Raw genomic sequence first — 25,536 nt, forward strand, 5'->3', positions numbered from 1 at the left:
TGCACCCTTCCAGAAGGGCCATACGAAGCATGCTGAGCTTTCTGCCCTTGGAAAATTATTTTCTACCTGCAAAAGACTGCAGATCTATTAGGCATGGCTGCCTGCAGACTGCTTGTTATGCCCTTGGAGGGTTTGGGGAACACGTTGAGGGGAGAAGCATCAGCCCTGCTGTGCAGCCCCGTCCCCATGGGTGAACATGGGCAGCCCCATCCTGGGGGCTTCCAGCTGCTCCATGCCCTCAGCACTCAGGGAAATGGGAATAAGGGAGGGCTGCAGACTGTTAAAAGTCATTCCTTTTTTCCATTAAGTTTTAAAATCATATACCTAGTTTTCATTAAATATATGTATTACATTCTAGGAATTCATTTTCTGCGCTCAGAGATTAATAATTCCGGAGATGTTCTTTTAAAACCACTTCTCTGATTTATTTGACTTCTCTGGAACTACTGCCTTAAGGGTCTTGGCCCCCAGCTGAGGCAGGCTGGGATACGAAGATTTATTTGTTTTAAGTTGCTTGTGTACATCTACACCACATGGACACAGAGAAATGTGTTGGCCATAAACAAAATGGTTTTTACCAACAGAACAGCATGGGAGTAGGGCCAAGAGGACATACAGTCACAGCCCACTTTGCTCATCTCCTGATGTCCATTCTTATAGACCTCGAGGGAGGAGAGGAGCACATCGAGGCACCGTCCTGTCTGAAAACTGCTGGGTGTTGGGCAAGGTATTGAGTATCTCTGACTTTGAGACCACAGAATGGGGATGGGGACACAGCAGAGAGGATGTCAAAGGTGAATGAGTGCAGACACCAGAATGTGCAGAGCCCACCACAGGCAAAGGCAGATGATCCATGCAAGTGGAGAGAAGAGGGCAGGATCTTCAATCCTACTAAAGGGAATGAGTTGGAGTGCCAATTGCAGTGGAACAAGGAAGAAACCCAAAGGAAAGGCCAATAACTGAACAGGCTCAGAAGTGGGGTAGTTCGACCACAGATGTGATCTCTGTGATGTCCGACCAAAGGCACAAAGTCCTCTCTAAATAAAATTCCCGGTTCGGTACTGAAGGGTTTGGAAATGATTTGCTCTGCGTGAGAGGTTGTGGAGCAATGCAGATGATCCCATTATTATTGGCACTATCCTGCTGGCCTGTAGCTGGTGTCTGCTGAGATGGGACCGGCAGAGCTGTGAGCATGAGAAACATCCTGTGTGATGGCACAGCCCAGCAAAATAGCAAGGGGAGGAGAGATGCGTGAGCAAATTGGGAGCAGACACAGGTTTTCTACTCACTCACTGTGCACATCAGCAGCTCAGTGGACAAAACCTTTTATTCAGCTTTACTTTTTCTCAGTAGTGAAGTCAAGGAGGGAGAGGAGCTTCACCTTACAGAACAACTGGGGATACACCAGGCACGTAGAAGAGGATTCTTTTTGCTTTTTGCTGTGGAGAAGGTGGAGGTCAGGTGTGGGCTCAGAGGTGACCATCCCCAAAATTCCTAGAGAATCCTTTGTAAGGATTGGGTGAGGTTTCAACCAGCAGCATGGACAAACTTGTGAAACCAAAGATAATGCTGCAATGCTATGGTCACATTTGTCCCAGCAAGAAATGTTCATCGCTCAAGTTTCTGAGGGATCAAAAGGCATTGTGGACCACTTCTATTTTGTTGTGTAGCAGCACTGAAGTGCTGCTCCCATCTTGCTCCCTGTGCATGATACCAGCACAGAGCAGAGATGCTCCGCATGCTCAGTGGTGGATCTGACATCCAGAGAGTCAAGTGAGACAAACAAGAGAGAAGCTGCTCTCTGTGTGGCACAGGGCGACACTGTGCTCTCAACACCGAGCAAGGGAGTGAAGGGGACTGCAGGAAAACAGAGTTTTAAAGCCCAGCAAAGACAACAGGAATCCATCCCAGCAGGATGAGTCCTTAACCCTGGAGCAGAAGCAAGAGTCCATTAGATCTCTCTGAAACTGATGAGGCCACAACTGACCTGAGGGGATCCTGGAGAAATCAGTAGCATTTTGGTAGACATCTGCAATGCTGTACGCCCAGGAGGTCTCAGAATCTTTCATTGTTTTTTTTTCCTCCATAGCTCATGCACACGTCTGAGTGGCAAAGGTCAGACATAAATATTACAGACAAGGAAATATAAAGATCTATAGCCAAGCTTAGGAAACCCCAGGGGACATGGGGTTTGCAAGAGATGTCTGCCCCTCCTTTCCTGCAGCAAGCAGAGCTGGGTGATGCTGTTCAGTATGGGGCATCCCTGTGCTGTGGGGCCACAGCCAACTCCGCTGCAGTCCTTCTGCCTTTGAGCCCCTCAGAAGCAGTGAGCTGATGGTTCCACATTGTATTGGTGTGGATATCCCTCCAAAGCCAGCACAAAGGGGAGATATGGAGGGGGATATGGAGTGGGATATGAGGAGATCAGGCACCTGCATCTTGCCCTATTCAAACAAATTCAGGCTGATCCTGATGACCAGTGAGGCATTCTCCAGTTTGGAGGTGCATCACATTGCCAGAAAAAGGAGCTGTTTGGATTGCAAAGAGAGGAGTCCCCTGTGACCCAGAGGCGAGTGATCCAGAACCAAGGTTTCTCACTTGCAGTCACACAAAGGGACCTAATCACCAGGGTTTCAGGCAGGGGTGCTGCTCAGGCACAGAGCCCAGCTGCTTTGCATTAAGCTGCACGGTCAGGCAGAGCGAGTTGATGCCCAGGGAGTTCTAATGTTGCACCAGCCCTACCCATAGCAGCTCTGAAAGCAGCAGCCACACTGCCCACAGTTAATCACACCCTGGATTAATTAGCAATCATGAAATGCTGATGGCTCTGCAAGGGCTCTGAACCTCTCCATTTAACGTTTTACTCTTGTAATTCATGTGCAGGAACCCTGAGCCAGTAACCATCTTTAATGACCACATCATCATCATCATCATCAAGTCGTTAAGAGGGGATAGGACACAAGGGGATCTCAGCTCTGAATAACAGAGGGATGTACAATATGTGTTCCTTCATTATGTGATTAGCCTGTGCCAGGGCCATGCTGCCCACCCCTCCAGGAGCCTTCAGGCACCGAGCACTGCTGGGTCTCTGCATGACACCTCCCTCTCTCCCAAGCTGTGACATCTCTGGGGCATGTGTGTCTCACAGGGTGACAGATGAGAACACAGAAATACAGGCTGAAATGGCAGCCCAACACATGGTCCTAAAACTGAATGATCATTTTAGAATTAATTGATGTAACAGTCCTATCAAAGTGCCATTTTTAATAGCCTGGGATTGATTGCTCCTAGTTCCTATTATTCCATCTCCTGCCCTGCCGGGAGCAAAACGAGTCAATGACTTTTAAAACTGTAACAAGTGCCACTTCTGTCCTCTTTCCTGGGAGTGCTGCAGACAGCAAGAGCAGCTCTGCTGTGACAAGAACCCAACTCTGCCATCAGAGCCACGAGGGGACGAGCTCCAACGACAGCCACCTCCATGACAGCCAGCACCCAACAGCACAGCAGAGAGGGACCGTGCCCCAGTTCTATCAGCCTGTCCTCATAGGGAGGTGTTCCATCCCTTGGAGCTTTTCTATGGCCCTTCTCTGGGATCCAACAGCTCCATGTCTCTCCTGCACTGAGCACTCCCCATCTGAACGCAGCACTGCAGGTGAGGTCTCACAGCACACTGCAGAGGGGCAGATTTCCTCCCTCGCCCTGCTGACTGCACTGCTTTGGATGCAGCCCAGGATACGGTTGGCATTTCAGGCTGTGAGGGCACAGTGCTGGCTCATATCCTGCTGCCATCCGCCAGTACCCCCAGGTCATTTCTGGCAGGGCTGTGCTCAATCTTTCCATCCCCCAGCTTGTATTGGTAGAGGAGGTTGCAAAGCCCAGGTGCACACCTTGCACTTGGCTTTGCTGAATCTCACGAGGTTCACCCAGACCCACTGCTCAGCCTATCTGGCTCTCCCAATGGCATCCCATCCCTTGGGCGTGTCAATGGCACCCCACAGCTCAGTGTCATCCACAAACTACTGAGGGTGCATTCAATCCCATAGTCAATATCATTGATGAAAAGACATTAAAGAGCACCTGTCCCAGCACTGACCCCTGGGGGACACCACTCATCACCACTCTCCATCCAGACATGGAGCCATTGACCACACTCCCTGGATTCAACGTCACAACCATTTCCTCATCCACTGAATGGATCAAATCCATACCTTCCCAATTTGGAGAGAAGACGTTATAGGGGACCATGTCAAAGAGCAGATGTAAAAGAGAAGAACAGGTCCGGTCAGGGAGGAATCAAAGTGACATCAGCACAAAGGGAAATACAACTAGTAGGAGACACAAAGACTAAAGAGGGAGCTTTCTGCAATTAAATTAGTACTGGGAGAAAGACAAAGAGGATCTTCCCTGACCCAATGCCATTGCAGAGAGCTGAGGATGGTTTGAGTGATGGTGCCCCAGACAAAGAGATTTGTCCAGCTGTTGTTTCAGCCTGCACTAAAAGCTGTTGACAATGATATGGGTAAGGCAAACAGCTTCAGTGACAAAGGGGCAAGAATTTACTCTGAAACACAGGAAGAATGGGTGAGAGAGCACTTAGATACATTAGAGGGTTTCAAATTGCCTGGGCCTGCCAGCATTTGCTCTATGGTGCTTAAAGGATGCTGAATCAATGTTAGAGCAGTTGGCTTTTATCTTTGAGAATGTGTGGAGAATGGATAAAATTTTGGAGGCCAGGAGAAATAAATGCAAAGCCCATCTTTAAAAAGGGAAGGATGAAATGGGGATCTATTGACCAGCAGCTGCCTGAAATCCTGGAAAAGAGAGAGAAGATATTAACAAACCCGCTTGTGAGCACCTGGGAGAAAAAAAGGCAGGGAATTACAGCAGGCTTGATTTGCCAAGAACAAGTAACATAAAATCAATTTAATATCCTTCCATGGTAGCAAAGCAGGTCTTGGGCTCAGTTGAGCAGCGACGGATGTCTGAAGGAAGAGGAAAAATCAGATGCCCAGAAATAGGTTGGGGAGCAGTAAGCATCACAGGGACTCAGCAAAGGGAGCCCAAAACATCATGTGGTGGGAAGAGGTGGGATTCATCTAGGGTGTGACATGGGTGTGCTCTCCAGGAGAAGGGGATGCTCTGTGCAGCACTGCTGGGCTTGGCCTGGAAATCTGAGCCTGAATGTGTCTGCATCCTCCGAGGAGATGGATGGGTTTGGAGGGCATCAGTCAAGGAAAACATGTGGGAGAACCTTGATCATTGAAAGTAAAGAGATGGCTGAGGGGAGACACAATGCCAGCTGGAACTGTGCTAAACAGGGCTGCAGAGATGAAAAAACATGCTGCCATTTATATTCAGAAATAGAAAGAAAAGCACGGAATTGCAGCTGAAGGTATCATTAGTGTAAATATTAAGGAAAACTGCCCATGATGGGTGAGGGCAGTGGATTTCCCTTTGGGAAGAGATGAGATCTCTTTCACAGGGTGTTTTGATGCGAAGGCTTGAGCTTTTTTTTTCCCTTCTTGTTCTTGTTCAGAAGTGCCCCTTTTTGGCACCTTGCACGTTGACAGATCAGAGGCTCCACCTGGGGTCTAACAGCAGCTTTGCACATGTCTATGCCCAGATCCCAGCACTTCAGCCAACATGCCCTTCATTCTTAGTGAACAGTCCTACTACTTCTATTTGTAAATAATTCAGCTTTTTATTTTTTTTTAGCTGGACTGTTGGGTTTAGTGCAAATTTCACTGGAGACGAAGGTCAGCCTTTGGTCTGTGAGCACAGCATTGGGCATAGCATGTGTCTGACTCACTGCTGTGCTATGAACTTGTCGCCTTGTTTCCCCTGCAAAGATGTCAGCTCTGGGTCAGAACGATGCAGAGCAGGGCTCAGAGGTGCTTACCCTTGGGTGGAGGGGAAGAGGGAGTGAGTGTGATGTCTGCAATGGGCACCACAGCAGTCCTGGAATTAGCAAAGTAGAGGCAAAGCACACAAATCCCTGTGCTCCTAAGAAGGTGCATTCAGACTAAGCATCAGCAAGAGGGTGGAACCCAGGCCTCGCTTTTTGAGGCAAGCTTCTGATTCATTCTTTGCCCTGCGCTGTAATTTACTTCCATGCCTGGAAGGTTAATTGCACGCTACAAGAAGCTGTGAGCACTCAGATTGAAGGTGCTGTTGAGAGCTAAGTGTTGCTGTAGCTCTCATTCAGTCCTGCTTAGTGGAGTGATAAATTATGGGGAGAGAGCTGAGCAAAGGCTGTTGAAGTTCACAGGCTGCTGAACTGGGATCTGCACTCCAGGGAGGAAAATTGGGTGCATCCCTAATGCTGCACCTCCCACTTGCGTTGTTCTCTCATTTGTCATCCTGTGGGATTTGTGCTGAGACTGAGCTCCTCCTCCCTTTAGATCCAGTCCCCAGATTTCACCAGTGCCAATGATAAGTGCTCTGCAATGTGCAGAACGTTTCAGATGTGAACAGGCAATAAAATGCTGCCTGCTGGTGGTGGGGCAGAGCAGAGCTCTTTGTGTCCATCATCCTGTGACACAACAGAACATTCATGGGCTTGAGCCTGTTGATTGCCTACGTCTTCTTTTGTGGGCTGACGTTGCTGTGGCTGCAGCAGGCTCCACCAGCCCTCTGGCAGCTGGAAAACGCCAGCATTGAGGGCAGCAGATCAATCAGGAGGACGGCTCGTGCTACTGCCAAAATCCCACATCCCACAAACAATGTTGTGGGTCCACAATTACAGCCACAGCCTCTTGGTGCAGACTGGGACCCTCAAACCCTTCCCTGTGCACAACCATACCAAGGTTCGTGCTCTCCTGAAGCGTTGGCCACAGGGAGCAGGAATCCTTTCTCCAGTCCTGATCCCAAGGCAACTGAGCAAGAGGGGCAGGTGGCTGAGAGCCCCAGGGGCAGCAGTGCCCTCCCCAGGCATAACACAGGTCTCATTTCCTCCTGAAATTTACCAGGATCAGTGTCTGGGAGCATCTGTACTGCCCTCTCCCTTCCTTCATATCTGAAAAGACTCCAGCATCATCTTAAACCCTGTTTAGTACCTGGAGAAACCATCTGGATACACAAAAAGGCACTTGATGAAAGCCTTCTTCTTTAGCACAGAGCAGAACTATGTAGGAAAAATGTGCTCTGAATTGGTTAGAGACATATAGAAAAGTCCTTTAACAGCCAGCACTTTCTGCAGAAAGCTCAAGAGAAAAATCACCATTGCATGCCTTCCTGAGAAAGGTATTTTTTACTTGAGATACAAAGCATTATTGTGTTTGTGTTCTCTCCTTCATCTGCATTACTCCACTTAAATTCCCATTTAAAAAATATGAAATAAGTCTGTTTTCTTTAAAGATATATAAGTCCTGTTCCCACAGGGATAAAGGAGCAACATAAAAAAGGGGACAGCTTTAGTAAAACAGCACTGCCAGGGGGCATAATAAATACATAAATTACTCACAACCAGCAAGGCATACTCACAAACTGCAGAATGAGCTGCTGGAACACAAAGCAATGCCCTAGCAAGCTGAAGAGAACCAGCACAGCCCTGCTGCATGGAGCCACAGCCCCTCTGATGGCAATGGGCTCCAGGAGAAGGAGAGTAATGACAGGTTGGGAATTACCTGTGGCTCTACCATCTTCAAATATTCAAACCTTGGCTTGAAAGGAGCTGCAGTGCACAGTACCTGGGTGCCAGCAGGCTCCTGTCCATGGACAATCCCCATCCCGTGGGATGAGGCAGAGGGAGCAGCACTCCAGATTTATGCATGGAGGGATTTGTGGAACAGCGGGAGCTCAGGAAGACCAGCAGCCTCCTATGATCCATCTGTATACCAATGGACTGCAGGGTGACAGCATGTCAGCATTTCACCTTGCTGTGCCTCCCTATGCTCCTGCTCCTCTCTTACACTTGTTGGTTCCTTTCCCCCAACACCCCTCCAGAAAACAAAACTCTCGGTCCTTGTTTCAAGCTGCTCACAGCCAACGGAGATACCTAATTATTCTTATGTATTCTAACCTTCTAGCTTTTCAGGTTGTAATAAAAATTATCTTCTGTGTGGAATAGAGGCTGATGAATGTATGTCCACTAAGTACTGGAGCCATGGAAACTCTTCTTGGAAAGGTCTCAATATTGATGTAGAGAATCCATTCATCATGTTTGGACTAGATGATCCTAGTGGTCTTCTCCAACCATAATGATTCTATGACTGGGAGGGTGTGGTGTCCAAAAGGACCAAGAAATGAAGAGCATTCCCACTGTTCTGTCTGTGCTAAGGACTGTTGTCTCTTGCTGTATCTTCTTGAAGAAGGGTTTGGTTCTGTCATCCATGCAACTCTCCTTCTTGTAGATGTATACTGCAATTAACTCACTTCTGCATCCCCCCCTTCGTTAGATGAAACCATCCAGCTCTTCAGTGTCCCCTTATAGGATGAGCACCCTAGGCCCTGGGCCACCTCATAAGGTGCCTTCCACCTGGGTCCCTTCCAGTCTCCCAGCACCTCTCTGGAACTGGGGAGCTCTGCAGGTAGACTCTCACAGGTGCTGAGTAATGAGATACTGAATCAGTCCTTCGTATACTGAATTATGCTGTCATAATGGCAGTTATCATCCATCATGGTTTGTTACACTCTTTTGAGTCGATTGATGATTTTATCCATACACTGAACACGCACCGACATTGTAGTTGTTGTCAGCACCGTTCATCCCACAGACTTCCAAAAGCTGTGTTTAGGTATTTTGAGCCCTGTATATCTTTCAGCATGCAGTACCTCAGGTGTCTTTTGCATCTCTTCATTGTCCTTTGAAGGATTGCTGTCATCATTCCTGCTGATTACTACCTGTGTGTTTATCAGCTGAACTCTTCGTTTCCCCATTAATTCACTTGTTGTTAAAATAACCAGGCATTTTTCAGGCCCGTTCAGCATTCTTTCAGCCATCTCTATTCATCACTGGGAGCACTGGTTTATTCAGATGCATCTCTTAATATTACCTGTGCATTTGAAGGACTGGAGATCACCTACCAGGAGATGATATAGGAGGGATCCTGGGCAGTTGATGCATGCATGCAGCACAGATCTGCTCCTCTCCTCTCTTCCCAGCTGCTTTCTGCACTGTGTTCCCCCCCAGGGCAGCTCAGGAGGGCATTGCAGCACGTTTGTTGGAGCTCCTTCTGACATTTCCAAAGCAGCGTTTTGATTGGATTACTGCCTTATATCCTTACTGCAGAAAGCACAAATTGAAGAGTCAGCAACTCCAAATGCTAACTTTTCAGGGAGCGTGTGTTATTAGTATCAATTTCTAACCGTCTTTGTTCATTTTCTTTTGCTGCCATCGTAGTCATTCTCTTCTCCTTCCACCTTTCTGTGCAAGGTGTTTTCTTCCTAGCAGATCCATCTTTCTGGGCTCTGTGTCTCACCGTGCAGCTGGTCTGTGGACAACCAAGGCAGATGTGCTCCTGCAGACAGCAGAGCTGCACAGCAGCAAAGAATCCGAGTTTCAAAAGCCTTATGGACCAGTCTTGGGTTGTAGAATGATAGAATCATTCAAGTTGGAAGGGATGCTTAAGTGCCTTCTGGTCCCACAGCCTTCAGTGCACAGGGACACCCAGAGCTCCATCAGTGCTCAGAGCTCCATCCTCTGACCCTGGGGGGTCTGCAGGGATGGGGTATCCACCACCACTGTGGACAACCTGAGCCACTGCCTCACTATCCTCATTGTAAAAAAAAAAAAAAAAAAAACAAAACAAAAAAAAAAACACACACCATTTTCCTTATATCCAACCTAAAAATCCACTCTTTTAGTCTGAGACCATTTCCCCTCGCCCTATCACACAGGCCCTGCTAGAGTCTGTCCTCTTCTTTCTCATGGCCTCTCATTAGATACTGAAGGCCACTCTCAGTTCTCCCTGCAGTCTTCCCTTCTTTGGGCTGCACAGCCCCAGCTCTCAGCCTGCCCTCTCGGGAGGTGTTCCCTCCTTGCACAGCCCTGAAGGAAATAATCACAGCGTGCACAAAACCTTCTGGCTCTAACACCACCTCAGCCAACCTATTTCAGAAGCACTGCCATCCCAGAAATAACACCACAAACAGACCTCTCAAGTCCTCAGGAGGTGAAGGATACCTTCCTTTCTTCGATATTAGCATCTCCTCGGTAGGAATATTTGAGTCATTTCTGACAGCATGATGCCAACACAGGCCCCCAGGCAGTGCCAGGTGGTTCTGCATGGAAAAGACACCCAAGTCACTTCATATTCTTACGACATAAGGTGGAAATTGAATTCACATCAATCAAATGAGAGAAAAAGGAAAGGGATAAATCACTCAGAGCATCACTCAGGGCTGCTAAGGGCAGGACAACGTCTCCTTTAGCAGGTGCTCCTCTGCTTGGCTCCAACATAGTGACAAGAGCCCACAGTGAGTGCTGCATGGGGTTGAACCCAGGAGCTGTTGCAATTGAGCTGTTTCCATTAGGGAGACTTCTGTTCTGACCCATGGCTGTAGAAGGTTTCTTGTTTGGATTTATTTTTTTTTTTTTTTAAAACATTTGTAAGCAGTTCCTAGAAAGAAAATGACACAGCCCAATTACTTGTGGCTTCTCCCAGGAGGTCTCTGAGTTAGTAAAGTTAATTAATTAAGGAAGGCAGCAAACAAGCTAACACAAGGGGAACATATTGCCTTCCTTAGCTCTGACATTGCAGTTCTTTTGTTCAACCCGACTCTCCTGACATTGAGACCATGCAGCAGAGGCTGCAGAAGGGACACCCAAGTACAAAGGGACAGGAAAACCTGGGGTGAGGAATGGGGAAAGCACATGGGCACGGGAGCTTGCTGACCCAGAGCACTCCTGTCACAGCTTATTTTATACCCAAGAAGATATTACAAACCCTCCATACCCCAGCTCCAAAGCCACCTGTACAGTGGCTGTCCCCAAATCAGTCCTGATCACGACCATCCTGCTGCCCGTTTCATTACTGCTCATTTGCATTCTCGGAGCATATCATTTGATGACAACTCTTTCAGAGCAGAAACTCTCCATTCATCAGAATTACGCACGGACTCCGAGGCAGTCAGGGCTTTATGAATCTCCACATAATATTAAATTAATACGGTGGTAATTTGTCAACCTGGCATCTCTGTTTCTAGCAGGACTGAGACAAGGGCAAGAAATGGATGCTGAGCCTTTCCCCAGCCTTAAAGTCTTTGTGTCTGGTGCTAGAAAATCATGAGACATGGCAGCATAAAGGTTCCATGGGCTCCTTGCAACCTGGCTTTGCTGTGTGGACAGATTCCTAGCCCTGAACCTGACTCGGAGCAATTTGCAGCCCTGACTCTGTTTTACAGCTCCGATGCTGTGCAGAGCAGAAAGCCTTTCTGCTGGAGCCCTGTGTGTGGATACCTGCAATACGACGCACTCTGCTCATCAACTGCAAAGGGCAAGGAGGAGATGGGAGAATTGTGAAGGTTTTGCTGGCTTCACAAACCTAGAAGAATCCTCAGACATTTGTAGGGAAGTGGCTAAAGGCAGTGAGAGTCAATGCAGCCACTCTCAGGGGAAGCCAAGGCACTACCAAATGAGTCCACGGACCCCGTCCCAAGGAGATCATCTTCTACAGAGAGCACACTGAGAGACAGCTGAGGGGACTGATACACCTCTACCCTGATACTGCATGCAATTCTGGCCTCTCCCATCTGAAAGAAGAGATACAGAAGAGCTGGAAAAGGTAGAGAGAAGCACAGTGGGGTGAGCAATGTGATGGGAGGGCTTCTGTCTGTAATTGCAGAAAGAAATAGAGGTGACTGCAAGAGATACACGTTTTTATAAAATCCCAAATACCTTAGAGAAGGTGCTTAGAGAATAGTTGCTCACTCTCTAATGGTAATCCAATAGGCTTCTATGAAACCTGCAAGTACAAGGCATGAGACAAGAAAAGGGCTGAATTCCTCCATACTATGTGTAGTTCAGCAGTGGAATTCCTTGTTGTGGCAGACAGGAAAGTAGAGCACAAGCACCCAGCAAAGACAAACCTGGCATCACTGATAGCACTTCATTACAGAAGTCAATTAGCAGCAGAGCTTTTGCTCACTTAACAGAAGCAAGCTCTTCTTCATGCACTAGAAGGGCAGCACTGCATGACAGAGAAATGAGAGAAGGAGAGTAGTGCAAAGGGACAGAGGACCAGTTTCTCCTTAGGACTTGAGCCATGCAGCCATCCCGTAGCCCCCATGTTGTCATTAGGAGCTGTAAGGCAGGCTTGATCAACACAAGGTGCTCTCCTTTCTGATACGGATGGCTTTCAGCAATGACAGATGCAACACAGAGCTGCCCCTCCTTCCCCAGCTGTGCACACTTGAGCATCCCACACACTCTCCACGCTGTTCCCACCAGCCCCTGCAGAGCCAGTGCTGTTGGGCTCTTGGCTTCCCAAGCAATGATTGTCATCAGATGCTCACATCCATAGCCCTGCAGAACTGCCCCTTGGCACCTGCAGGCTGGAGCAGTTTCATTGCTGGGAGATAAAACCTCTCCCTTTTCTCCCAGCAATAACAGAGATGTCACCTCAGCTATTTAATTTAGGGTGAAACACAGAGATAATGTCTTGCTTTCTGTACAAATTAGCTTTCTTGCCCTGAAGTTCTGGTCAAATTCCAGTGAAGATAATTACACTGAGTTCACCTAGATTCCCCTGAAGACTGAGCTAAAAGACACTATTAAGGAATAATTATTTCTTAATTTGCTTTGTACGGTGTCAAATAGCTGTCATGTGGTACTCCAAGGGTGGCTGCATTTCAGCCATGGTCACACTGCAGCTGATGGCTCTGTAATATTTCCCAGCCATTGCCACGATGTAGCTCTCATCCAGCAGATTTGGAGGTAAAATTTAATCCATTATGGCTGTAAACAACACATTCCAATGTGAAGCAGGTGTAACCTAGGCTGTCTGCTGAAAATATGAAGTAATAACTCTGAGGAAATGGTGAAAGTCTAACAATGCATCTAGCTATCTGTCAGTGCATAATGCCCCTACATCCTGCTGTTACTGGGGTTTGGTCTGCCTCCCTATCTGTCCCTTGACAGTTGCTGGAGCTTCCATCAGCAAAGGCAGCAGAGCCCCCGTCACCATTTATCTCATCCTGAAGTGCATGTTCAAAATAGTTCAAACCAACAGCAACCAAGGGTGCCCCTTTCTATCTAGATAATACAGAGGGAGCCCACAAAGATCATAAAGAGGCATCTAAAATTAAGAAGAGAAAATCTGCAGTGAATATCTTGCCATGTACCAGGGCATCCTCGCTGATCATTGCTTTAGTTTACACCAGAAACTGATAGAAGAAGGCATGGATGCTAACCCTGTCCAGAGAGTGTTGACCATTTATTTTTTTCCAGCCTGAACACTGACCCTTGGGCATAAGTCACCTGGTCTCTGCTTCTATCTAACTGGGGATTTTCTTCAGTTAACTAAGCAGTAAGTGGGAAAACGTTGTCCAGGTAATGCTTAGAGGTGGAAAACTGAAGGGAAGTTTCCCATTGTCTGAACACAGAGGGTAGAAAGTCAGTCCTTTTTATCCAAGGTAAAGGTGAGGAGTAAATCATAGAATCATTAGGGCTGGAAAAGACCACAAGATCAGCAAGTACAACATTCAGCCCACCCCCAGTACGCCCACTGACCACATCCCTCTGTGCCACATCTCCAGGGACAGCAATTCCACCACTTTGCAGCTTGCACCAGTGCATCACCACTCTTCCAGAGAAACTTTTTTTTTTTTTTTTTTTTAATACACGGATATCCAACCTGAACCTTCCCTGTACATACCATCCCCACAAATAATCTGCCCCATTGATAGGTGCTCCAAACCCTAAAACAGTCCTTCACAATCCTTTACCATATATCTGAGCATCCCCACAGCCATTTGGTATCAGCAGAGGCAACAGAGACATTTTTCTGTCCTTAACTCCTTCTGAGGTAATACATTCAGAGAGATATTCTCTTGCAGGAACTTTTCAGTCCTATAATGTATTGCATTCAGCAAAAAAGCAATTCTACCCAAGGAACAAGCTACAGGGTGTATTTCTTCTCTCAACCTAATCTCTCTAGAACTGAAAAGGCCAGGAGCTCTGGCAGCTGTGGTGGACAGAGAAGAGTTCAATTTGCTGCCTGGGACATATCCCTGCATAAACCAGGCTGTGATGTATATGTGGAACTCATCCCAGTGAGACAGGGACAAAAGCTATTAGAGGAAGGTGTTGCTTTTATTACACATAGAGCTTAAATCACAGGTCCTCTGCAAACCCAAACACATCTGCTTTTCCTCCCACATCTGTGCTGTCCAGGGCTTCTGGACTACTGCTACTGTCCCTGAATTCACCAAAAATAACAGCTCAGTTGCCGCTTAAAGTCATAGAGGTTGGAAAAGACCTCTAAGATCATCAGGTCCCGCTTACATATAATCAATGAATATACAGATATTATAGTTAAGAAATATACAGGGAAATTAGGCTAAGTGAGATTATCACTAGAGGAAGATGATAAATGGAAAATGCTTACCGATGTTGTAGGCTTGCAATATTTTTCAAGAGAAGTGATCTCCAGGAAAAGATCCTTCCTCAATGGCGGTCAGCTCTTAAATGGGATCTAGGAGAGATGGAGCCAGGCTCCACCCCTTCCAGCAGCACAGGTGAATTGCCTTCACCTGTGCTCCCAGGGCTGACTCATTGCTTGCCTCAGGTGGTCAATCAGAGATTCAGGCTGTGATTCAGCACTTCCCATACACACCTATCATTAATATTGCCCAATGACCGTGTCCTTCAGTGCCACATCTCCACCATTCTGGAACGCCTCCGGGGTTGGTGACCCCACCATTCCCTGGGTAGCTGTGCCACTGCATCACCACTCTTTTGGAGAATAAATGTTTCCTAATAACCAACCAACCTGAATCTCCTCTAGCACATCTTGAGGCCATCATCTCTCGCCCTATCGCTGTTACATGGGAGCAGACCAATCCCCACCTCATCACAATCTCCTTTCAGGAGCTGTAGGGAGCAATGAGGTCTCCGTTGAGCCTTCTGAGCCATCCCAGCCCTCTCATCTACTTCCTATAAGACATGCTTTGTTCACAGCTTTGTTCCCCATCTCTAGGCGCTCTCCAAGAACTCCATGTCTTTCCAGCTTCACGGGTAAAACTACAGCAGAAAAGTCCAGCGAAAGATTCCTGAGTATATTAGAAAATTGTCAAACAGTGGGAGGCTGGCACAGTGCAGTTCAAAGAGAGGACTGCCATACGGACATGCACCAGGATTCAGAGCAATGAATGATCAGGAGAAGACAAAATGGAGAATCAGAATCGCATTTCACCTGTTGTCATGAGAGCAGAAAGCTTCTTCCCCCTCTCCCAGCTGGGTGTTTTCACACTGTGTATGACCTAGAGTGTTGTGTTCATTGGGTTTAGGATCTGGATTCACATCCTAGTGATCCACCTGCATGGCAGCCAGAATCATGATGACCTCCTGTCCCTCATTTTAAAGGCTAATTAATCCTTCCTAGTTTTCATTTGCTCTGGGAGGTGATTACTCGTTCTCTCTTGCAAGGGAAGATCCCTATTCCATTTGCCACATGAGACATAGGGAGGCCATTCCAACAAGTCAGCGCCACTGCTGATTAAAACTTGCTCTCAGCAGGAATTCAGCTGGGGAGGCTTCATCTTTTAACAAAACTAGTCATAAAGTTAAGGAGAAAAGATCTTTTTGTGTTGCCAAAGGCCGCGTTCCCTGTAACTCACACTGCAAATCAGATACAGCATTATGTTCTGCCAGACGTGCTATTATCACCAGCCTTTGCTTCTGCACTTGTCAATCAGGCAGGGAAAAGGCATACAAAAAGGCTCCTGGACACATCCACTGAGACAAAGCAGCAAATGTTCGGCCTATCTGGACACTCTGACATTTTATTGCAAAGACTCAGTGAGTCTAATGAGCAGGACAGGGCACTGAAATGCTGAGTATGATCACCTCTTGGACAGGGCTCTTTGGGATGGAGTTCAGCATGCTTCATCCCAAATACTAAGAAATCACATCTACATTGCACCTTGAAAACCAAATGTTTGCGATGTTACTTATAGGGCATTCTCCAAAAGTTATTCCATTTTCTGATGAGATAAAAGGACATTTGGGACGTGTGCTTACAGGATTTTAACCTACAGCAGTCATAACACTATATAGTCCATCTTTTTTCCACGTAGGTATTTTTTAATCCATAAACACTTCATAGTTAAACATCATCTGGAAGGCAAACAGAGTGACTAAGAGCTGTGCCCAATCATGCTAAGATTTCCATATCCCTTGTGAACAGAGACTGCAGCAAGCCAAAGCACGGCCGTACAAAGAGAGCAGATTTCTGTTTTCCCCATTGAGAAGGTCCTCCATGCATCACTAAACACAGCCCCCATTTCCATGAGTGTTACTGGAGTTTATATGGAAGTAGGTTCTCAATGGCTTGAGGTGGGTAATTAGAGACAAGTTGCTATGCAAATGAAAGCACAAATGCTAAAATGATAGCATTAGGATTCTACAGAATAGAATTGTAAATAATTATGTGTATAATTATTTGATCATGGAACTTGCAAGAGCAAACCTCCTGAAACTTTTGCCCAAAGAAGATGAAAATATTGGAAAAGACCAAATAACTGCTGCAGAAACAGGAGTGCATTGCAGCATTACCAGTGATCATAAACGTGGACTTTGTGATTGTGATAAGGAATGAAGCACTGCTGTTTATCTGGCTCCACCTTCTGATAACATGGCAAATCCTGGCAGGGCAAAAAGGTGTGCATACCATCAACAGCACATGGCCTCTGCTTCATCTAAGGAAAACTATTAATATAGACTAGGTGTGTTTTAATTTACTGCTGGTGCTTCAAGCTGTGCAAATGAAAAACATCTTGTTATGTATTACAACTTTGTTATCATCTACTTGATTATTATCAAGATAAGAAAGACCCTACAGTGTTTATTTCAGAATACAAGGAAAAAATCAAACATTTTGATATTTTGACTACTTATCTTCATTATTAGGTTCTATGCTGATATTAGTTTTGGTAGATACCATTCAAAACAAATTAACAGGAAATCAGATGTGTGCCCTCTGCTACATACCAGCCTACACACTGCAAAAAAAAATAATAATAATAGTATGCTATAGATATGTCATCATTTTATCTTGAAAATCATCGATAAACAATTTCAATCACTCTTAATTTATGAAAAGTCTTTCAGCACTGCAGGTATCCTTCATTTTTGGCAACCCTATGCAGATAGAAATATTGAGGTTTATCCCCACAAGGCGTTTTTCTCTCCACTGTGCAACCAGAAGGATCTTTCTGCTTTCCAGTTATTAGAGGTTACTTCTGTGCACTGAGGAAAGGCTTTCCATATTCCATTTTTTAAAGTTATTAAACAGCAATAAAGCCAGTGATGCAGAGAACCTCTTTATAATAAAGCAATACATACATGTATATTTACTCATTTCCCGAGACACTACGAGCTTTTCTTTCTACGACAGAGCTAATTAAAATAGTCTCATCCTGTGCTCTGTTTATGAAGTATTACAGATACCGAACTGTGAGTTAAAGGCAAAAAAATGGTGACAGATCGTTCGGCCACATGTAAGGCTCCTATTAAAAGCACTGGCACTGGCAAAGTGGAAGGGAAGCACAGGAGTTTCAGTGCATTGCATATAGCCATCTTGGGGTGAAGAGGGAGGCTTCCTTTCCCTTCCTTTCCCTTCCCTTCCCCCCCCTCCTCTCCCCTCCCCTCCCCTTCCTCTCCCCTCCCTCTCCTCTTCCTCTCCCCTTTCTCTCCCCTTCCTCTCCCTTCCCAGGGGTTTTTCAGATGTTTTAAGCTCATTTATTTACTTATACTGGGCTGTTTTGGACAGAAAAACTCAGCACAGTGCGTATACACAAACAATCCAGGAGTCTGGTATGTGGGAAAGGCTGAATTTCAAGCTTCAGGTTCTTCCAAATTCTTACATCAGGGACATATGCTGTTCAAATATCAATGGAAAAGAATATTTTCCGTGAATAACCGAATACAAATAGACTGCAGAAATCTATGAAATACTGAATCTGTTAGGGCTAGCCTGCAAATTACAGTTAATCCTATTTGTACATGTAAAGAGTGTTTTACAATTCATTAAAAGTGGTACTGATGCCCTAAAATGCACTAAAGGTGATTAATATGTACCACTTTAAATAATACAACAGACTTTACAAAGTTTGAATTATTTATGAGAGCAGCAGTAACATCTAGCAGAAATAAAAATAAATGAATGGCTGAGGAGGAAAAGAGTGTTTTTCTAAACGTTACTTAAGATAGAGCATTATTTCCTCTTTCCCAGTTGGCAGTGCCTCATTTTTTAGAGAAAATAAGAATTGCAGAAATTGGAGGCATGGAAATCACCTCATCCAGCTCCTTGGATCCCTGGAAATCACCTCATCCAGCTCCTTGCTCCAGTTGGTCACCCTGCACCATGGCCAGTCAGGCTTTGGTCTCCTCCAAGGATGGAGGCTTCTCAACCTCTCTGGATGCCATTCCAAGTCATTGGCTGACCTTCAGCTCCCATCAGCAGATGTGCAGCCCCAGAGGACCTCCTGAACCCGGGCACGTTTAGTCCTCCTGGCAATGATTTCAAATTCAGTTTGGGGTCTGGAGGCATCATTAACTAAAACCTCAACGAGATGCAATGAGCAGTGAGAGCTTGCCTCTCCTGTCCCCAACGCACCCAGTTAGCAGCCTTTGGCCACACTCAGCCCCATGGCATTTTGTTGCCCTGCCAGGCTGCAGCAGCACAGTCAGGATTTATCACTGGTGCAGCCACCTCCGGCAGCTGTTAGATGAAAATGGAAAAAAGAGCCCTCCGTCACCCCCCGGGGACCCATCAAGACAGAAACTCCAAGCATCCATTGTGAAGATGGACAGTTTTAATCCCATACAAGAGCCCACAGACACTTACCCTGACTGTAGGGCATAAGGCAGCGCTTACTTTGCTGGCACATACCTGCTCTCACCTCCTGATATTTTTATCATTTTGCTGACAGTTTTTCTTTCTGGCTGTCTTTTGAGGCAGACTTTTCATTTTGGTTAAAACCCAGCAAGTATCAAGCAGGGCCAGGGCTGGAGGAGGTCAAGGGAGGAGGCAGGAGTTGCAGCTAGCTTGCTGTAAGCTTTCCCTAGACCTAGCTGCCAGCTCCTCCTGCTGTTACCACATGATGGATTTGTTCTCAGCTCCTTGCACGATCCCTTGTACAGCAAAAGCATTGAGAGAGCAATGACACCCAAATCTGGGCTGGGTGTCCAGCATCCTCCAGTGATGCTGTAGCAAAACACGCAACCGTGCAATGAGAATCCTACAAAAAGCAGACATTGACCTACTGGGCAGGAGAACGTTCCGTATCTGACAGCTGTGATGGAACCGGGTGGATATTTCCACCACTGAGGGTACACAGGAGATAGCATGGGTCAGAAAGCCTGAAAGGAACAATGTGTTGTCCATGATGGAGAGGCAGGAGACAAAACATGCACACTCCAGATGCTCAGGGTTGGCTGACCTGACCGTTCTGCTCAGTCCACAAACCTGTCAGTTATCAGCTTCCCTCCCCTCTCCTTCAGCCACTGCACTGCTCATTTCTTTCCAGCAGAGCTGTTTGTTTGGAAACGTGCCACTGACAAAGTTGTTTTTCTCTTCTGTTTCTTATTATGACACAGCATCACAGTCATTAGCACTTCACATTTAGTGACAACATTTTTCCTTTGGAGACTGTTATTATACAAGATTATGAGGCAGGAACTGTTGGAATGCTTCTCAAGGGGAACTGGTTATTGTGTCCAACAAAACTTATGTTGATGTTGAAGCATACTTTAGAAAACTACCACCAGCCATTAGGATCAAAACCAAGCTCTTATTTTGTATTGCCATCTAAATTGGCTCCATACTCCACATGGTGCACACAGCATGAAGGAAAGGAAGCACTCTGGGGTCTTCTCCCCTACAGCCCTGGGGGGTTGCAGGCAAGATAGGATGAGTTAGAAAAGGCAATGAGGTGACCTGTTCTCACCCTGGCGTTCATTTGATCAAATTACTGAGCACCTGCTATCGAACAGAAACAAGTTTCTACACCTGGACAGTGTAGGGAGCAATGCTGGGTGAGTAATCGATTTTTCAGTTCAACTACCAAGTTAAAAAGTGGGAAAAAGAAATCAATGTGATCCATATTCAAGTAGGTTTTTTTTTTTTTTTTTTTTTTTTAAAGTTTTCTTGCTGGGGAAAAAAAAAAAAAAAAGAAAGAAAGAAGGAAAGAAAAATGGAACTATTCCACTTCAGTGATTAAAACCAAAGATTTTAATTCCATTATTCTGAGCAAGAAATGGGAATGTCTGCAGCACCTGCAGCTTGGAAACCAAAATTATAGCATCCCAACAGACACTTAAATTTTGCATCAGTGTAGAACAGATCCACATCTCAGCCCCATGTTTCACGGTGGGTCTGTGTCCAAACAGGGGGTGCTCAGTGCAGGAGAGACATGAATTGCAGGAGCATGGCCAGAGGAGGGATGGAACATCTCTCTATGAGGACGGGTTGAGAGTTGAGGCTGTGCAGCCTGGAGAGGGAAGGGCTGCAGGAAGATACGAGAGCAGCCTTTGGTATCTAATAAGGAGCCATACAAAAGAAAGGGACAGTCTCTTCAGTAGGGTCTGTGTAACAGGATGAGAGGAAAAGGTTTCAAACTAAAAGAATGGATTTTTTGACTGGGTATAAAGAAAATGTTTTTTTATAGAGAGGCAGTGGCTCAGGTTGCCCAGAGAAGTGGTGAATACCCCATCCCTGCTGACACCCAAGGCCAGGGGATGGGACTCTCAGTGCTGATGGAGCTCTGGGTGTCCCCATTCATCACACATGGACCAGATGGCCCTTAAGGGTTCCTTCCAACTCAAACAATTCTATACCTATGATTCTCTACCCACCTTGTGTTTTATCCACTGGAATGAAGAAGGCAGGCAGCCATCCCTCCACCGCCGTGGCAGGGTCATCCTCAGCCTCCAATTGAGTGGTAATTGATGGGGACAAGGTAGCTTATCTTCTTGAGACTGGATTTGTTAATTTTCAACAAAATGGACATTTTGCAACACAGTTACTTTGAAATGCAGATTAGAGCCAAACATTTCAGGTTGGTTCTTTTCTGAGCAGTCACTGGGCCTCCTGAAGGCATCTACCAGGTCTTATTGCCATTTCAGTTTACAAACTTGCCCAGTGACCAAAGTTGTTATTATTAAGTTTTAATTCTACTTCACCCAGACTGGATTGCTGGATAAAATAGAAATAGAAATGAATAGAATCCCAAGAAACGCAGCTGCACAGCAGCCCCAGCATGGCAGAACCCTCCAGCCTGGCAGCCTGCAGATCTTTAGGGTAGGGTAAATCAATCCCCATCACGGCACAGGAAACAAAAACTGCTGTGGCAGCACAAAGGATGGATAACACAGCAGGGCCATGAAAAAAAAAAAAAAAAAAAAATGCATGAAACAGTGGGTTCCCTTCATTCTGCACAGCGTAAGGCAGAGGATAGCAGGTAGACCTGATCTTAGGATGAACTGAGATGCATCAGAACTCCCCTCACCACAATGAGACGTTCTGTGTCCCTGAATGCTGCAGCAATCACGCAGCTGCTGCCATGAGTGAGGGGCTGCTCTCTGCCTCTGCAGCTGCTGTTGGGAGAGCAGACACAGCTTCCCAAGCTGCCAGTCTATCACCTCTCATCAGCACAAAGTATGTTTTGATAAAGAAATGAAATACGCAAGCTGAGGATAATTGCAGGTTGTAGATAGCGATAATGGCTGCAATTTGGATTGTGGAGGCAATAAACCCAGGCTCAGTCGCTGGCTGCTTTGTTTGGGAAAGAGCCCACGCTGCAAATGCTGGAAATGAAATTTATGAAAAATATATCTTTCAGGAAAAGAAATTAGCGTGTATCTGTTGCTGTGGTTGCGGGAGACTGGGAGCTTTAACTTTCTTCTAAGGCTAAGCCAAAAAGTTTGCACTGGGAGGCAGCCAGCACAGGTGGGACAAACCACTGCCAGAGGTGTGGGTCTGCCATTGCCAGCCATTGGCCATATTGGACTGACCATGAGTTTTTAGGTCATTAACAGTGGGCTGGGATAAATTTGACTCTCATTTGATTGACATCAGGTCATCAAAAAATAAATGGCTCCCACCGAGGTCTCCCTGTTCGTGCCATTGAGCTGTAAAACATTCCTAATTGAACCTGCTGCTGACAGCCGACTCGTGTCGTGCTGCTCCAGTTTACAGCAAGTGCTCAGCAGTTCCCACAGCGAGCAGAAGATAAGGAAAATCCCATCTCATTTTCTTTCTTTTTGTCTTCCTTTCTTCTTCTGTAGCAGTCTGGAGCTTTCTGCTGGCATCTGAATTCAGTCTGGCTTTAAGGACCTCAGGTACAGCAAGACAAAAAAAGAAAAAAGAAGATGAAAAGGAGAAGATGCAATTAATAAACTGAGGTTCAGAGTGAATGAGACTACGTTTCGTTTTTAACCAAATTCAACTAGTGCTCTATGCATGCAGTAATAGAGGAAATTGGAAATATACCACTGTTCCATTTAGACACCATCCAAATGAAAATGCTGTGCTACGGAAATGCAGGAGCACTTTAATTTTGTGTTGGTTTTTCTTTTCCTTTTAAATTAAATTGTGTCTTTTCTATGTAAAAGTGGCCAGCATCAAGCAAGAAAGATGTACATAAACCAGGCAAATAGCTCAAAAATAAAGCACAGTATTTATCTGCCTAATAAAAACATTCCAGGCTGACCCTAAATGATTTATTTTTTTTTTCCATATGATGTGCAAGAACAGCAACAACAAAAAATCCTTCCCCTGCAAACTCTGGAGGATTTTTAGGCTGGGTCACTGACACGATAACTCCATTATTTTTCCAGATCATCTCTGAACATGTGAAGTTTCAATCATCTCCATCCCAGAACTTCTTCCCCTGTAAAATTGATCTCTAGGGAAAGCTTCTCTGGCAGTTAGCTTAACTATCCCTTCCTCTCATTTTCATCCCATTACTCCTAGCCAATTATTTGTTAGGCTTATTGTGATGAGCAATGGGCATTTGTGACCTTTTTTTACTCTGAGTTGCATATTATGGGATGGGGACGTGGTGAGGAAGCCTCTTACTGCTGATGGGTTCAGTAACTGTTTTACCTTTAAATGTATCTTCAAGAAAATATCCCAGCCATTGTGGGGATGAAACTACAGCCTCGGTGAAATGGAAGCACAATGAATGTCCCCTGTGGCTCTTTCTAGAAGTGGAAGGGCTTAAAAGGAACAAAAAAAAAAAAAAAAAAAAAAAACTGCCCGGAGAGGTGTTGGAATCACCACCCCTGGATGTGTTTCAGAACAGTGGAGATATGGCACTGAGGGACGTGGGCAGGGGTTGGACTCAGTCATCTTAGGGTTCTTTTCCAATTTTAATGATACTGTGAGTCTATGACTATGTGAAAAGAGAAGTAAAACCTTAAATACCCATGAGTTGCTATAGAATCCTAGTAATAATAATAATAAATGCGTTTTTAACAGCAGGAACTGACTCCATTTCATGCTTCTAAAGCAGTAACACTCTTGCATTTCTGGTCCAGACATGATTTATTTGAACATCAACCAGTTCTAATTCAAATATGCTATTTTCTAAACGCACGTTAGGTAGCTTACAGCCTGATCCTCCTCACAAACCACCATGGAAGAGAATTATAAAATCACTAAGATTGGAGAAGACCTCCAAGATCATCCAGTCCAATCATCCACCTACCACCAATGTAACCCTACTAAAACAGATCCCTTAGTACTAAACCTAGATGTTTCTTTAATGCTTCCAGGGACAGTGAGCCAACTACCCCCTGGGCAGCCCATTCCACTGCCTGACCACTTTATCTTTCAGATAAAGGTTTCATAATATCCAACCTGAAGTTCTTCTTGGTGCCTACCAACCTCACCCCGCTCACACAAAACACAACCACTGTGAACAGTAGGGCAGCCTCACCTACCCCGTCAGGCAGAGGTGCAGTTTCTCTCTCTGGATATAACCAAACTTGAAAGCTTACTGCCATCATATCCGGGCTCTGATGTCAATGAATGGTCAACTTCTCTTATATTCTCTCAGTGTTCATTCTCTTCCCTGCTGATGCAGCCATAGGTAGGTCATCACCTTCTCCACCACATTCCTATCACCTCGGGCTCTGGCTGTCAAACATCAACTACTGGCACCAACTCTACTCAAGATAAAAGCTGAGAATTATCTTTTTCAGTCCTTAGATAAGTAAATAAATAATCCCTTTTGGCAGCCACTTAAGGGATCCCTTCAACAGATTCTCTCCTGTGTTGGGACCACTGCTTTCACCAGGTCACTTTTCCTTACTCTCTAAAAGGTGGAGAATGGGAGGAGACCCAAGGGCCCTGGCTGACAGTCTGGCCCTGACTCTGCAGATATGCTGTCTGCCACATGAAGCCTGTCAATGGCCCAGCAAGGACACTCAGCACAAGAAGAGATATTTGATTTGAGGAAGGTGAAGTGAGGCAAAGCAAGCACCATAATGCTGAGTGTCCAGTCCAGCAAAGGCAAATGTCTGCACAAAGGTTCCGAAATCACAGCGTCCCAAGTCCACTTTCAGTGGGCGGTATCCTGAGACAGAAGTCACAAGCAACAGCAAAAACAGAGTGAAGAAAAGGCTGAGGTCTTTAGGATCGTTGTGGTGCACCTCATAAAGCCTTATGGGGTACGGAGCCTTTTCATAAAGTCACACCTGCCTACAAATCTTTAGTGCTGGGGAAGAGATACAATGAGCTAGTAAATGCTTGTCTTTGTATGTCACTTGGTGTAGCAATTGGACAGATTAATACAATGGAAATTATATTACAACATGGTAATACAACAAAGGTGTGATAACAAAAGGACTGGCACAACAGAGAGGTGCTATAAGGGAAGGGAAGAAGATTGCTCACCTGTATCAGAAGATTCCAAGTTCATAGGGGAAAGCTCCACCAAGGAAAGATCTCCAGAATGAGATCCTTCCCCAGTGGCAGCCAGCCCTCAAATGAGGTCTAAGAGAGGTGCAGCCAGGCTCCATCCCTTCCTATCACACAGCTGAATTGCCTTCACCTGTGCTGCCAGGGCTGATGGGTCCTTTCCCCAGGTGCTCCATCAGTGCTTCAGGCCAGGACTCAACAGTTCCCACACACTTTGACACAACAGCCTTGGCTTCAGCAGGCCAGCAGAATATTGGGCACTCCAATTCGCACACCTCTAAGTTCTGGAATGTGCTGCTCTCCTCTTAAACGCTCTCACCATTTCTCAGCATCCTGGTTAAAAGATTTCTGACACTGTTTCATACTGACAAGCCTGTGTCATCCATAGGCATTTTCCAGCTGAGATTGTTCCTTTCCAGAGGAGACAGAAAGACGTTTGGGCTGATGGGTC

Source organism: Meleagris gallopavo, chromosome 17 (genome assembly GCF_905368555.1).
Source record: "Meleagris gallopavo chromosome 17, MGAL_WU_HG_1.1, whole genome shotgun sequence".
Lineage (NCBI taxonomy): Eukaryota > Metazoa > Chordata > Aves > Galliformes > Phasianidae > Meleagris > Meleagris gallopavo.